Source organism: Vidua macroura, chromosome 9 (genome assembly GCF_024509145.1).
Source record: "Vidua macroura isolate BioBank_ID:100142 chromosome 9, ASM2450914v1, whole genome shotgun sequence".
Lineage (NCBI taxonomy): Eukaryota > Metazoa > Chordata > Aves > Passeriformes > Viduidae > Vidua > Vidua macroura.
This window is the reverse complement of record NC_071579.1, coordinates 24,511,900-24,524,875: the sequence shown is the minus strand read 5'-3', so window position 1 is coordinate 24,524,875 and position 12,976 is coordinate 24,511,900.

Sequence of the window (12,976 nt, the reverse complement as noted above, 5' to 3'; positions counted from 1 at the left end):
CTCCACTCGCTGTCTGCCTCTGTCCCACCTCACCACCGAATCCATCATTACTTTGGAGTTTCATCCCTGAGTGTCGTGGGGTGAAGATGCCAGCGTGGCCCATTCCCAGCCAGCCAAAGACATAAACGGGCAGCAAAAAACGTTCCAAAAGGACCTGCTAATTGTTTGTTTTTTTTTTTTTTTAACTTGCTTGACTCACACCGTCCAGCCTGGGCGGGGGAAGAGCGCGCGGGGCCGGCAGGAAGGAAGGCGGGCGATGAAGCAATGCCCTGCCGCAGGCGAGCGTTACCAGCCACCCCCACCTTACCCCCAGCGTGTCACTTGCAGGTCCCCCAAAGGCTCCAGTGGCCTTTTCCCTCCTTTTGGCAAGGCTGACTGTGCAAGGAAGGGGCTGCTGGGGGCCACGCTACTTCCCTTTGCACCATGGCAGGCATTCCGCCATGATTTAACAGGCAGTGAGAGTAATTCCTCTTTTTCAAGAAATAAATTATCACAGCCACGTGCGTAAGTGCTTTTAAAATATACAGCACTAATTAGGGATTGTTACAGGCTAAGCACTCCATTGAACATGTGTGTGTTTTAAAACATAAATATATGTATCTATCTATATATACCTTATATATCTTTTATATATATATATATACATATGTATATATACATATGTATATGTATATAGCATGATGCTGCTGATGGTGGCTGACACCATACTGAGCACAGAGCAGATGAGCAGGAATGGTACCACAAGTATTTTCTTGTCTTTAATTTCTATAAATTACAGAGTTGTTGCCTATTTAAACAAACCCTTTGGAGCATCCCTTGCTTTCTTAAAGCCTCCCCACAAAATCTTAGCTGCTAACCCTTCCTCCACAGCAGCCTGGGAGCCAACGCTTGCTTTTAAGGTTTCTAGGTGAAATTTCCCCCAGATGGAAGAGGGGAGCCTTTCTCAGGCTCCACCCTGGGGGTGCGGGGGCCCTGTCCAGAGCCCCAGACGAGGCACAGGGGGTGTCCCCTCCACAGCCAGGCTGAGCGAAGCCCTGGCAGCCAGGACTGGGCTGGTTTCATCCCAGGCTCTGGGACAAGGCGTGGGGCAGGTGTGGGCAGTGTGTGGCTGCTGGGTGCTTATCTGGAGATGGGAGATCACAGCTGTACATCTGGTTTAACCCCTGTCTCCTGTTCTGCTGCCAGCCCAGCAAGAGCTGATAGTTCACCCCCTGGTTATCTCTGCCTCCCACCTCCTGCCCCTCTCCCTCCCTCCTTCCATTGCCTGGACAATTTTCCTTTCACCTCCCCCTTCTGCTTTTTTGCTTTCTTCAAGTAAAATATCCTTGATGGCCACAAGTATTTTGCAACCACCAAAGGAAAAAAAACATCTTTAAGGGAAAAACACCTGCAGGGTGAAGGCTTCAAACAACTCTGTGCACATTTATAGGTTCTATAACCTATGGAAAGGGCTGGGAGGCTTTCAGGGCCACCTGCTCCATGGTGGGATGGTCAATGTGCATCACTCCTGATTGACCCCGGTGCTGGGGAGACTCTGGGTGCTGCTCTGCTGGGACAGGCTCCAGGGTTGTGTCCTCAGGTGGTGGCTTCATGTTGGCCATGCTGGAAGAAGCATCTTTCTTCCATCATCTTTTTCTCCTGAGCATCTGGACCTTGTTGCTGCTTGGCCACCAAAATGCAAACATCACAGAAGGTAGCAGATATTCACCTGCCTTTGTGTTTCTTTTTAAAAGGAATTTTTGAAAGCCCTTCCCATTCTTGTCTTCCAATGGAAAAATCTAATTCATTTCTCATCAAATGGTAATTTCTTTTTACAATATTGCTGTGTTGCAAAGGGTGATGTGCAATGCTCTGTGGATTCAAATATATGGGGAAGAAACCCCAACCGACCATGTTTTGTTTTTTTTTTTTCTGTTCATGCAAAACAGAAAAGAAAGCTGGGGAAAGCACCCTAAGGTCCTGGTTGCCACTGCACAGAAGGAATTGGTGCAGCAGGAGGGAAATAGCCTGGGTGTCATGGGTGGCATTGGCCTCAGCTGGGACAGTGCTGGGGCCCATCTCTCACTGGTGGCACCACAAGGTGAGGGGGGTTCTGATCTGTAGGGCAGGAAATTTTCTGGCAAATAGCAGTTTCTTCACAAACTTGAAACAGATGCATTTAAAGGTGTTTTGTTCTTTCAGGCTTCCAGTGGCAGGAAATTTCCCTTACAAGTGCATGGATGACACTGGGGAATGAGAACAGCAGGGGCTTGACATTGAGATAAAATTGAATTAAAAACCAGAGAGAAGGTGGGAGGATTGCATACATCCAAAATTATGAAAGAAGAAACACAAAGCCCCAGAATCACTCCAAATTTGGGCAGCTACTATTTTCCAGCCTCATTATCTGTTTCTAATTACAGTCTTTCTGGCAAAGCCATGTTGAGGGCAGCCTGCACTGGCAGCCCTGCCTGGGAACACAGCCGAAGCCAGGAGCAAGGACCTGCTTCATTAAGGGCATTCCCACATAATTGAATCAAATATGCTCACGGAAACTACAGGACCCAAACATTCCCACCCCGGCAGCCGATGAGAAAGCTTCTCCTCTTCGCTGTGACAGGCGAAGTGACAACAGGAGGGAGTAATTTATGGCTCTCTGGGACTGCTCGATCTGCTCTTCATCCCGGGGCTCATCCCTGACATTCCCAGCGCCACACAAAGGCTGCAGCCGGCCGGGGGTGCCCAGGGGACACGGCGCTGTCACACGCAGCAAGGAGATGAGCAGTGAGCAGGATCCTCTCTCTCCTCCCAGTCCTATTTTTTCTTTCTGGTCCTCCTGCTTCTCCTTTCACATTATTACTCGCTCTCCATTTTTTTGTTCTGTTTTTTTTTTTTTTTTTTTTTTTTTTTTTCCCAGTTTCCATCCCAAAACTGGGAAGGGAGAGAAGGCTAGGGGTGGATAGGAGAGGATGAGGATGCTTTGAGACCACAGGGGCCACAGCGCGGACCTGCACGACGGATGAGGATGCAGGAAACCTCCGGGGTGGGTCCAACAGGCACTTTCAGACTTGTCCCCCCGGTAGACATTCCTTTTCCCCTGCTCTTGGAGCTATTCTCAGCCTCCCCAGTGACCTTTCCGGGGAACAATTTACTATTGTGTTTTGGTGAAGCCCAGCCTCTATTTTTACACTCTGTTTTGCTGATGCGGGCACAGGGAGCGAGACGGGAATCCAGCAGGAAATGGGAGGGAGCGTCTGGAGCACGGCTGAAACCCCGGCGCTTTGATGCGAACCCGATCGGCAGCACGTGGTGGGGCCGGGGGCTTCTCTCCCTGCCCATCCCTCTGGGAAATCCCGCATGGCACCAGCTTAATCTGGCCGTGCCAAGGTGGCAATGGGTCCTGCAGCAAAGGGCAGGTACCGTGCTCCTCGGTGCGGGCACTGCACAGTGAAAGGCGGCTTTCTGCTGGCGTTGCGTGGCTCAAGGAATGCTGGAAAGAAGGGAGGGAGGTGTCTTGTTGGATGGGCTAGGAGAGGTTTGAGGGCATGGCCAAGGGCGTGAGGAAAGGCATGGCAGAGCATCCTGCTCATGTGAAATAAGCCGGCTGGAGGTGGCAGATCTTTGTGCGAGGGGCTGTCAAGCCGTGGTCCTTCCTGACGTGGGGCCGGGAGCTGGGCTTGCCGGGAGTGAATGGCTCCAAAAATGCCAAGCATCGCAGCCTAGAGTGGCTAGGGAAGCGTGGCTGCCTGCACGCCCTGTTCACCCTGTGTTGGTGGCAGGGAGCAACAGTGTCCCACTCCAGATGTACATCTGGGAAGATGGCCAAAGCCCAGGGAAGGGAAGGGAATGTGTCCAGTCCTGCAGCTGTTCTGCTTCCGCCACTGTCACCACCTGCAGCACAGCCCCTGAGGCAGGACCCTGCTGCCAGGGCTTGCCCAGAGCCCACAGAAACCAGAGGTGAAGCCATCCTGCATGTCTGAAGGGTCCAGCCCTGGTCTCATCTTCCCTTCCAAGGCTGCCTGGGCAGGGCTGGGAGCAAGAGGATGCTTCACAGCAGCTGTCCCATCTCCAGAGCACTTTGTTTGCTGTGATATATCCCTTCACACGCTGCTGTAGCTGAAACAAAACCACACATCCACACAAAACCAAACATCCACACCTCCCAGTCGTGACTTGCAACCATCCAGCATCGCAGCACCACTGGTCTGAGCATCCAGCCTGCTCCATCCCCAGGAATGGCACTGAAACGGGAGCTGGAGGCTGGCAGGGGTGTCCTGCATGGAGCCAGCAGTGTGCCACTGTGGATGCTGTGGGTGGGAAGCGCCTGCTGCGGGTGGGGAAATCTCTGTGCTTGCCAGGGGTGCAGTTGGTGAACTGGTGCCCTGTTTGTGCTGGGCCAGGGAGCAGGTGAGGAACAAGCCTGGGTGAGGCTCCAGTGTGGGACAGCACTGAGGGGGGTTGGCAGTGACACATCGGCACAGCCACCTGTGTGACAAGGAGTCACAAACACACACTCCACAAATCCCTGTCCATGCACAGGACAGGTGAGTGTGCACTGCCTTGCTCACAAACACACAGCCCGTGTGCTCTTGCACTGTAATGGTGCACAAACACAAACACTCCTTTTTGCACGTCCCATTCCTGTGGGCGCATCCATGGATGCACATTTGTGGACAGTCCTGAATACATGTTTGGATGGATGTGGACATGCAGTCCTGCATGTGTCTTCAAGCCACCCAAGCCCCATGCTCCACATGTGTCCCCCCTTGCACGCTGCCCTTCTTGTTGTCCTCACCAGACAGAACTCCAGGGTAGTTTTGTTTTCGGCTGCCATCAGCAGAAATCACTCACAGGTTGCTCCCTGCCTCATCCTTGCAAACCCTGAGCTGTTTTTGAACTTTCTGGGTCAGGTGGCACCAAACCATCCAAAGCAGGTACTGGATGTTTGCCCGGGGTGTTTCCAGGGCGGCAGGAAGGCTGAGCTGACCCGTGGCAGCCGTTGCTCCTATCTCAGCTCTCTGCCCGTCCCTGGGACCACCCTCCAGCTGGCTCCGTCCTGCTCCGAGCTGCTCCCCTCTATCGCTGCGTGCAGGTGCCGCGGGATGGGGATAAGGCCCTGCATCCACACACCCCAAGGGACGGGCAGAGAGGCGGTGTGAGCGGGAACGTGTCCATCCCCTCCAGCGGGGACACCGTCCCCTCGCTGGCAACGCCAACGCCACCGCCCTGCCCGCTGCTCCGCTCTCCGCCAGGAGCTCGCGGTCGATGCCTTCCCAGTGCCGTGTCCCGGGGGGTCGCAGCGGGGCTGTCCCACGCGGGTCCCACCCGAGCCCCTCACCGAGCCCGGGCGGGCATTGCGCTCCCCGGGCCGCCTCCTCCGGGCGGGCGCCTCCTTTGAACAGGTCTGGGGGAAGCCCCGCTGGCAGATAAACGGCACATCAAACCCACCGCAGCACCAGCGCTTCCTGCCCGCGGGGCCAGGCCGGACCGAGCCGCAGCCGGAGCAGAACTGGGGCGGTTCCGAAGCGGGGCCGCAGCCGGAGCGGAACCGGAGCCGGGGCGGCTCCGAAGCGGGGCCGCAGCCGGAGCGGAACCGGAGCCGGGGCGGCTCCGAAGCGGGGCCGCAGCCGGAGCGGAACCGGAGCCGGGGCGGTTCCGAAGCGGAGCCGGAGCCGGAGCGGAACCGGAGCCGGGGCGGCTCCGAAGCGGAGCCGCAGCCGGAGCGGAACCGGAGCCGGGGCGGTTCCGAAGCGGAGCCGCAGCCGGAGCGGAACCGGAGCCGGGCGGTTCCGAAGCGGAGCCGCAGCCGGAGCGGAACCGGAGCCGGGGCGGTTCCGAAGCGGAGCCGCAGCCGGAGCGGACCCAGCCCGGCCGCCCCCGCCGCTGCCGCCAGAGGGCGCCGCCCCCCGCCCCGAGCGGCCCCGCGGGAGCGCAGCCCCGCACCGGGGTTTGTTAACAACGGGGTTTTTTCCTCATGTTTTCCAAATAAAGTGTGTTAAAGACTGTCCTTTCCCCTGTTCCTTTTTTCTTTTCCTTCTCCTTTCTCCTCTCTCCTATCCCCATTCTCCCTTTCTCTCCTCCTCCCCTTCTCCATTCCTCCCTCTCCTTTTTCCCTCTTCACCCTCTACAGGTCTTCCTTGGGTTACCACAGACAGACAATCGCTGTGTTAAACCCGCTATATCTGAACCCTGCAGCTATTTTCCTGCAGAATTTAGTATTCTGGGGTAAAAAGGTAGAGAGACGGCTTGGGACAGCTGCTGTTCCCCCCAGCTCGGCCAGGCTCTGGGGGTCTCAGCGCTGTCTGCAGGTTCCCACTCCCTGGAATGGGAGGGCAGTGGGTTCTGTGCCTGTGGTCACCAGCTCCCCGTTGGCTCTGCCAGAGCAGCACAGGCAGCCGAGTCTGCTGGGATTTCAGCAGAGGTGAGGTGACCCTGTGAAGACTCACACTTCCCAGTGGGAACGCCGGTGGCTGTGCCGGTTCCCTGCTAATTACTGAGTTCTAATTAATGTCCCGCCAGTCCTGGAAACAACCTCTCCTCCTCAGTCCCAGGCAAAGGCATCTCCCAGGGGTCTTCACCTTTTGTCCTCAAAACCTGTTCAGGGCTGGATCCAAGGGGAGGCTGTTCTGAGCTGCTGTGGCACATCGGCACAATTTGGCATTGTTCAGCCCTTTCCTACCAATCCTGTCCCTCCCGCAGGAGGCCTGGATCCCTGTCCCCCTCTCAGGGTACTCAGCGTCTCTGCAGTAGCATCCTGGGGGCCAGCAGCATTCAAAGCTTCAGGAATAGGTTAAGGTTCCCAAAAAGCTCTCCTAACTTCAATATATCCTGAGAAATGCCTTTTTCAGGTCTTGGACTCACATGAAATCCCTCTGGCCTTTCCATGTCCCTCCCACTCTCTTTTCCAGCAGCAGAAGTCACTGCTCTGAGGAGATGAGGACATGATTTTCCCCCTCTCCTCCATTACCTGCATCTGTTTGCTTGGGTGGCAGCCAGAAAAGTGACTTCATGCATTCAATCTTTATTTTTCATTTTATTTCTCTACTAGCCCAAGGCTCCCGCCTGTTGTAGAGTGGAGGGGGAAGCATCCCGGCCAAATCCTACCCTTGTGTTATGGTAATCGCGGCTGCCACCCAGCAGATGCAGCTCGCTGAAATAAAAGGGCTGTTTAACAGGCAGGGGGAAGGAGAGGGGAGCTTTTGTTTGGCACTCGCCAGGGTTGGAGTACACTTGTAAAGCAACAACTGGAGCTCGTTGAAAAGAAGTGGAGGTTATTAGGTTCATTTCACTTATTGCCGATGGTCCTGTTATTTTTTTCCCTTCATATTCCAGGCTTTTGCCCTGGTTCTGAGAAGGAAGAGGAGAGAGATGCCACCTGAAAACCTGCTGCCTCTGCTGCTGACCACGGAAACAGGGCTGCTGGCAGGGCTCTGGTTGATTGCAGCCCAGAGTTCAAGGATGCTCAGGCTGGTCTCCTGTGTTGGGGATGCTCCTCCCTCTGCCCAGGAGCCTTTCTTTTCCCAGTAAGGAGGAGGAAGGAAATCACCTTCCTCAGATGGTGCTGAGCAGGGGTGCCCTACTGAATGCAGGCTCTTCTCTACCCCTTGGGGACCTAGACAGTCAGGCAGGGGCATCCTGCTCATGGGACAGGGCCTTTCCTCGTGCTCCTCTACCTTCCAGGATGCTTGGTCCTGCTGTGAGACAGCAAAGTTAAGAAGACTCAAGAGCACACTTAATTGTGCTTGGAGCTGACAAAACACAGGGCTTGTCAGCAGCAAAGGTGGTCCAGAATTTGTCAGAGCTTGGACAGCATTGGGCTGATGATAAGGAATAAAAAAATTCAAGTGACTGCAGAAGCTGGGATGATATAAACCTGCATCCTTGGGGGTTATATCTTGTTTTGAAGTGTTGCAGTTTTGGATGGGAGAATGACACAAAGTAGTGCCATGGGGTTTTTATCTTCCCCCAGGTAAGTGGGGACAAGAAAATGATTAGATGGGTTGGATTTCTGTTCCTGGTTCCCTCTACCTACCCATCTATCCCTCTGTCTGATGCATCTTTCACCAGCCCTCTTTGCTCTGAAAAACAGCAGCGATCCCCTTCAGATGCCAGGAATAAAATCAGTGCATGCCCTCTCCAATTCAGGTCGCTGTCCATAAATCCTCCCAGCTTCAGGCTGGTCTCCTAGGACTCCCACATCAGCTGAGAACCCATTTAATCAGCAGAGATGATCTGTGCTCTCTGTTGCCCAAAGGCCCTTTGAACTCTTTGTCTCCTCGCTGAGTGATGAGGGTTTAGCCAGACTGGCCCATTCTGTGTGACAAGCCTCAGGTGAATAATGTCTGGAGCTGGCAGTGCCCAGGGTGCTGAGAGGAGTGCCAGCCCCTCTGCCAAGGCTTTATCACCACATCTCCCCATGGCCTCTCGCCTGGCTCTCTGCAAAGCTCCATAAACCCACACCAGCATGAAGAGCACCCAGCCTGGTGCCAGGGGAAGACAATTATAGCTCTTTTTGGGAGGGCTTGGCAAGGGCTGGAGGGGGTGTATGAAATCACAGCCTCCCCTTCCTGGGGCTGCAGGCTTGATTTTCAGCATATTTTGGTGCATTTTAGGTTTTAGTTCCATGAGATTAAGTTCCATGCAGCAGCTTTGCTGAGGGACTTCTGGAAGAGGTTTTCCATGCTGGTCCAGCCCTTGGAAACACAAAACTCAGCAATGCTTAGGATATGGCCTCCAGGAAACAAATCTAAATCTGCCCCAAAGCAGCAGGACTCTTGGATCAGTTTCCAACCAGGGAAATGCTGGAATGCCACCTTTAATAGCTGAGATTCTCTCCTTGGCTGTGTTGAAGTTGTGCTGGAGGTGGCTTCCCCTGCCTCCCAACAGCCTCCAAGCAACCCAGCCAGTGAGATCCGGCCAGGTCCTTGCCCCAGCTCTGGCCCAAGGGCTCGGTGTTTCCAAAGGCTTCTGCACTCCGTAAATCACAATTTAGCACGGACCACCATCAAGTCAGACAAAGTAACCTAATCTGCCCCCATATTAGGGTGTTGGAAAACAATAATCCAAGAAGGAAACACATTATCTGGCCTTGTTACTTTACAAAGTAATTTAAATTAATTTTTCCCTGGAGTGGTTAGGGAGCACTGCAACTTGCCCTTGTCTATTCTCTCCGGCTAATGAAGCTTTACCAGAGACTGCTCGTGAATTCCTATTAAGACCTCATCTTAGAGGTTACAGGGCAAAGCAATTTCTGCTCCTGGGAAAAATGCCTATGAATTTGTAATTGTAAGTCCATGTTTGATAGGGATTAGCATCTGAAAGAGGTAGAGTGGTGGGTAGCAGAGAAAACATTATTTCAATTAGCTGAAGAAAAGCAATTTAACATCTGAATATAGTTTACATTTTTAATTTTCTCCTATTTCTCCTCTATTTTTCCCTAAATTTCTGGCATCTGAGGTAATTATTTCCTGAAACTTTCCACCCTCACCAGACCAGCCATCTTTCCCTTCTCCTCCTTTCGTCCATCATAGTTGACATTCAAATGTAAATGGTTGCTGAGTTGAGTTTTTTCCTTTCCCTTCTTCTCTCCAGATTCACTGAATTTGGGGCTGGTGTAGACGGTGCTGTATCAAATCACACTGAAACGGGACATGATATTTCTCTTCACACTGAGGAGGTGAAAGATGAGGAAGAGGAGGCTTTGCTCCACATCCAGACTCATGGTCAGGCTTGTGCCCAGCAGCCTGACACAGTACCAGTGCCTGACTCTCCTAGGCAGAGCCCCAAATGCCTAAAGATTCTCTCTGTGCTCAGAAATCACTTCCGATTCCCTCTTTTCCTCCCACCTCTCTGCCTTAGCCTGGAGCTCAGCTGTGCTCCATCTATTTTTTCGTGGCTTCTTGGTCTCCTATTTCCTAATGACGATGCAATCAGTTTTCGGGTGGGAGATTCCGGGTGAGAAGGCTTGTTGTTATTTAAGGAAGATCATGAAATCCATCCTTAATGAAAGGACAGGAGAAAACCCTTCCACCAAGTTACACTGAGGCCTGAGATTATCATTTTTATGGGCTTCCAATCTTTCCTGCCTCATGTCTTATCAGCAAATGCAGCTGGAGGCTTCAAAAACCCTCCCAGCTTGCTGCTGATTTTATGGGATGAAGATTAGAGATGATCGGATAGCAAATTATTCATTCTGTTCGATATCTCTGGGCAGGAGGGAATATCCAGAGCAAAGGCAGCTCCTTTCTCCCTCTCTGAGCATCACACATTGGGAACCTTCCTATCTGCCACTCCAGCAACGCAGCAGCGCTTTCCCCCCACACTCAGAGGTGATTAGGGGTGCAAAATTCCCTCTGAGCAGATGGAAAAGCCAGGGGCAATCACAGAAGCAGGCTCATCCCCCAACAAGAAGGCAAAGCAGAGGCAGGTGGGGTTACTTCTTGTTTCAGGGATTTTTGGTTTGATTCCTCCCAGCCCTCCAAGGCAGGGCAGACCATGTTGGTGTTTTCTCAGCCTAATTTTCCAAGGCTGTGGGGCCTGAGGCTGATGTGAACGTGCTGTCAGAGCCCTGGCAGCTCCTGACATCAGGGACAGAGGAGCAGGGAGCTCAGGGGGGACAGAGGAGAGACCCCAGAGCTGCCCTTGGATGTAGGAGCAGCAGCACCAGACCCCAGCACAGGGAGTGGAGGGCGTGAATGCTGCCCAGAGATCCATCCCAAAATCAACTGGCGTAAAAAATATCACCCAGAATGTCCCATGAAATACCCATGGGCCACAGAGGGGCTGCTGAGGAGGCCTAAAGGGCAAATGAAGGCCATGGATGCCTTTTGCCAAGCCATTGACACTGGGGTTTTCAACAGCACATAAATAAGAAAATACATGGTAGTTTAAAGGCATTTTAAAGAGGAGAAGTGGGGTACAGAGCTGTGATGAAAACCCAGAGCAGGAGCTGCCTTTTTCTGCTGCCTTTTACGCACAGTGGCACACTGAGCCAAGAAAATGCCCTTTTCACAGTGGTTGTAGCTCCTGGCTCTCTTCTGCCAGCATCCAGAGCAGGATTTGAAAGACAAGTGTCAACAGGAAATGAGAGAACTCTGGCACAAGCAAAGAAAGGTCTGGATGGTCAAAAGAAACAAGAAATTTTAAACTTGATTTGTGGGATTTTTTGTGGTGTTTTTTTCTTGCTTTTTTCTTTTTTTTTTTTTTTTTTTTTTTTTTTTTGGTGGGTTTTTTATGTTTCATGGCAGCTATTAAAAGGTAATAAATTTATAATTACTTTTCTATTAAAAAATACAGTCTTCTTTAGGGAATGTTCAGGTTTGCTCTTATATAGTATTTTTTTATTTTTATGGCTCTGTCTGGGAGACAGGGAGGAAATGGAGAGGATGAAAGATGGAAGGAAGGAGGGAGGGAGGAAGGAAGTGAAGGAGGTGAAGAGGAAAGAAAACGATTTCCATTAAAACACAGAGTCCCACAATGTTTTTCAAAGAGGAACTGGCATCTGTGCTTTGAAATATATCATCCAGGAATGTTGCTTTGAGAAAATACTGATTTTTCCTAAAAGCTATGTATTTTTTAGGGGAAATAATCACCAATTTTTGGAGTATATGAGTGTAAAGCCTGAAATTCCAATCCCTGCTTTGTGTAAAATCTTTTATACAGGCAAATGGGTCCTTGAAAGAGCAATGAGCTGGCTCTGGCTCCACTTGGCTTTGACTAAATGCTGCCAGGGTGATTTGTCCTTCTGCGCCTCAGTTTCCCTCAGCTCTAAAATGGACCTGTAGGGCTTTGTTTCACCATGGCTGGGTGATGTTGGGGGCTTAAATGAGAGAGAGACAGCAAGATTTCCAGCACCCAGCAGCAGAAACACACAGTTATCTGTCATTGCAGGTCCCAAGCCACAGCCAGGATGACAAAAGGAAAACCTGGCTGGCAAATAATTTGTTGAAATTTCAGACTTTGCCCCCGCAGTGAGGCTGCTACAGTGACTTGCAGCTTCTCATCCCCCCAGGCCAGACCCAGGGATATGCAACCAAGGAGGTGCCACGGGAGCTTTATCACAGAGGCACCTTCCTTCCTAATGGCTGTGGGGGCTAAACGTGCTTTGCAGCACAGGGGAGCTTTGAGATAAGCACTGAGTGATTCCCTGGCCTCATCAGTGAGCCAAAAATCATTGAATTGTCTTAAATCTCAAATAAATGTGGCAACATGCAATGGGTAAAGTATCATTTGCTCCCCAGGATGGAGCTGACAGTGAGACAACTGAATGAAAGGCACAGAGCCCTGCCTTCATCTCTGGCTTGTCATGCCCTGTCACCCCAACACAGCATAGCATGTGGGTGGATCCTTGAGACCTCCCTGTCTTTGGGAAATCAGCCCCAAGTCCCTGGAGCTGTGCTGTGCAGAGCCCTGGGGTGATAACACAGCCGGAGTACGTGGAGAAGGAACCTCGGGACCCAGCCCCAGGCGTGGCAGGGGAGTGGACAGCAGCAGCAGAATGTCCCAGACCTTGAATTTCCCTGGGGCAGCAGCAGGACCGGCTTCTCTAGGACTTCTGATCTGCTGATAAAGCCTTCTGCTCCAAACAGCCGGGCTGCTTTTGCTGGGCTTTTGCAAAGAGAAAAGCAACAGGCGGGCAGCAAAGACGGAGAGATCCGCACGCTTTCCCGCCGGGTTTCCCCGGGTCTTGGGGAACCCAAAGTTCACTCTTGTTTTTACTTATTCACAAGCCATTCCTTTTCCTCTGTAGCATGATTAGATTGTTTTACAGGGCCTAATTATGGGCCCCTGTTGTGACACTTCCTTGCTGGGTGCATAGGAAAGTCCCTGTCCCACTGATTTCGCAAGCAGGGTTGGCAGTGGCGTTATCCCACACTGCAGTTGGGGCCCTGGCCATGGAAAGCAATTTGGGAAAGAGTTGGGAACTGGCCTTCGATCTTGTACAGCTCAAAGTCAGATCTGGTTTGTCTTCAGGATAAATGATATTATTGTAAATACA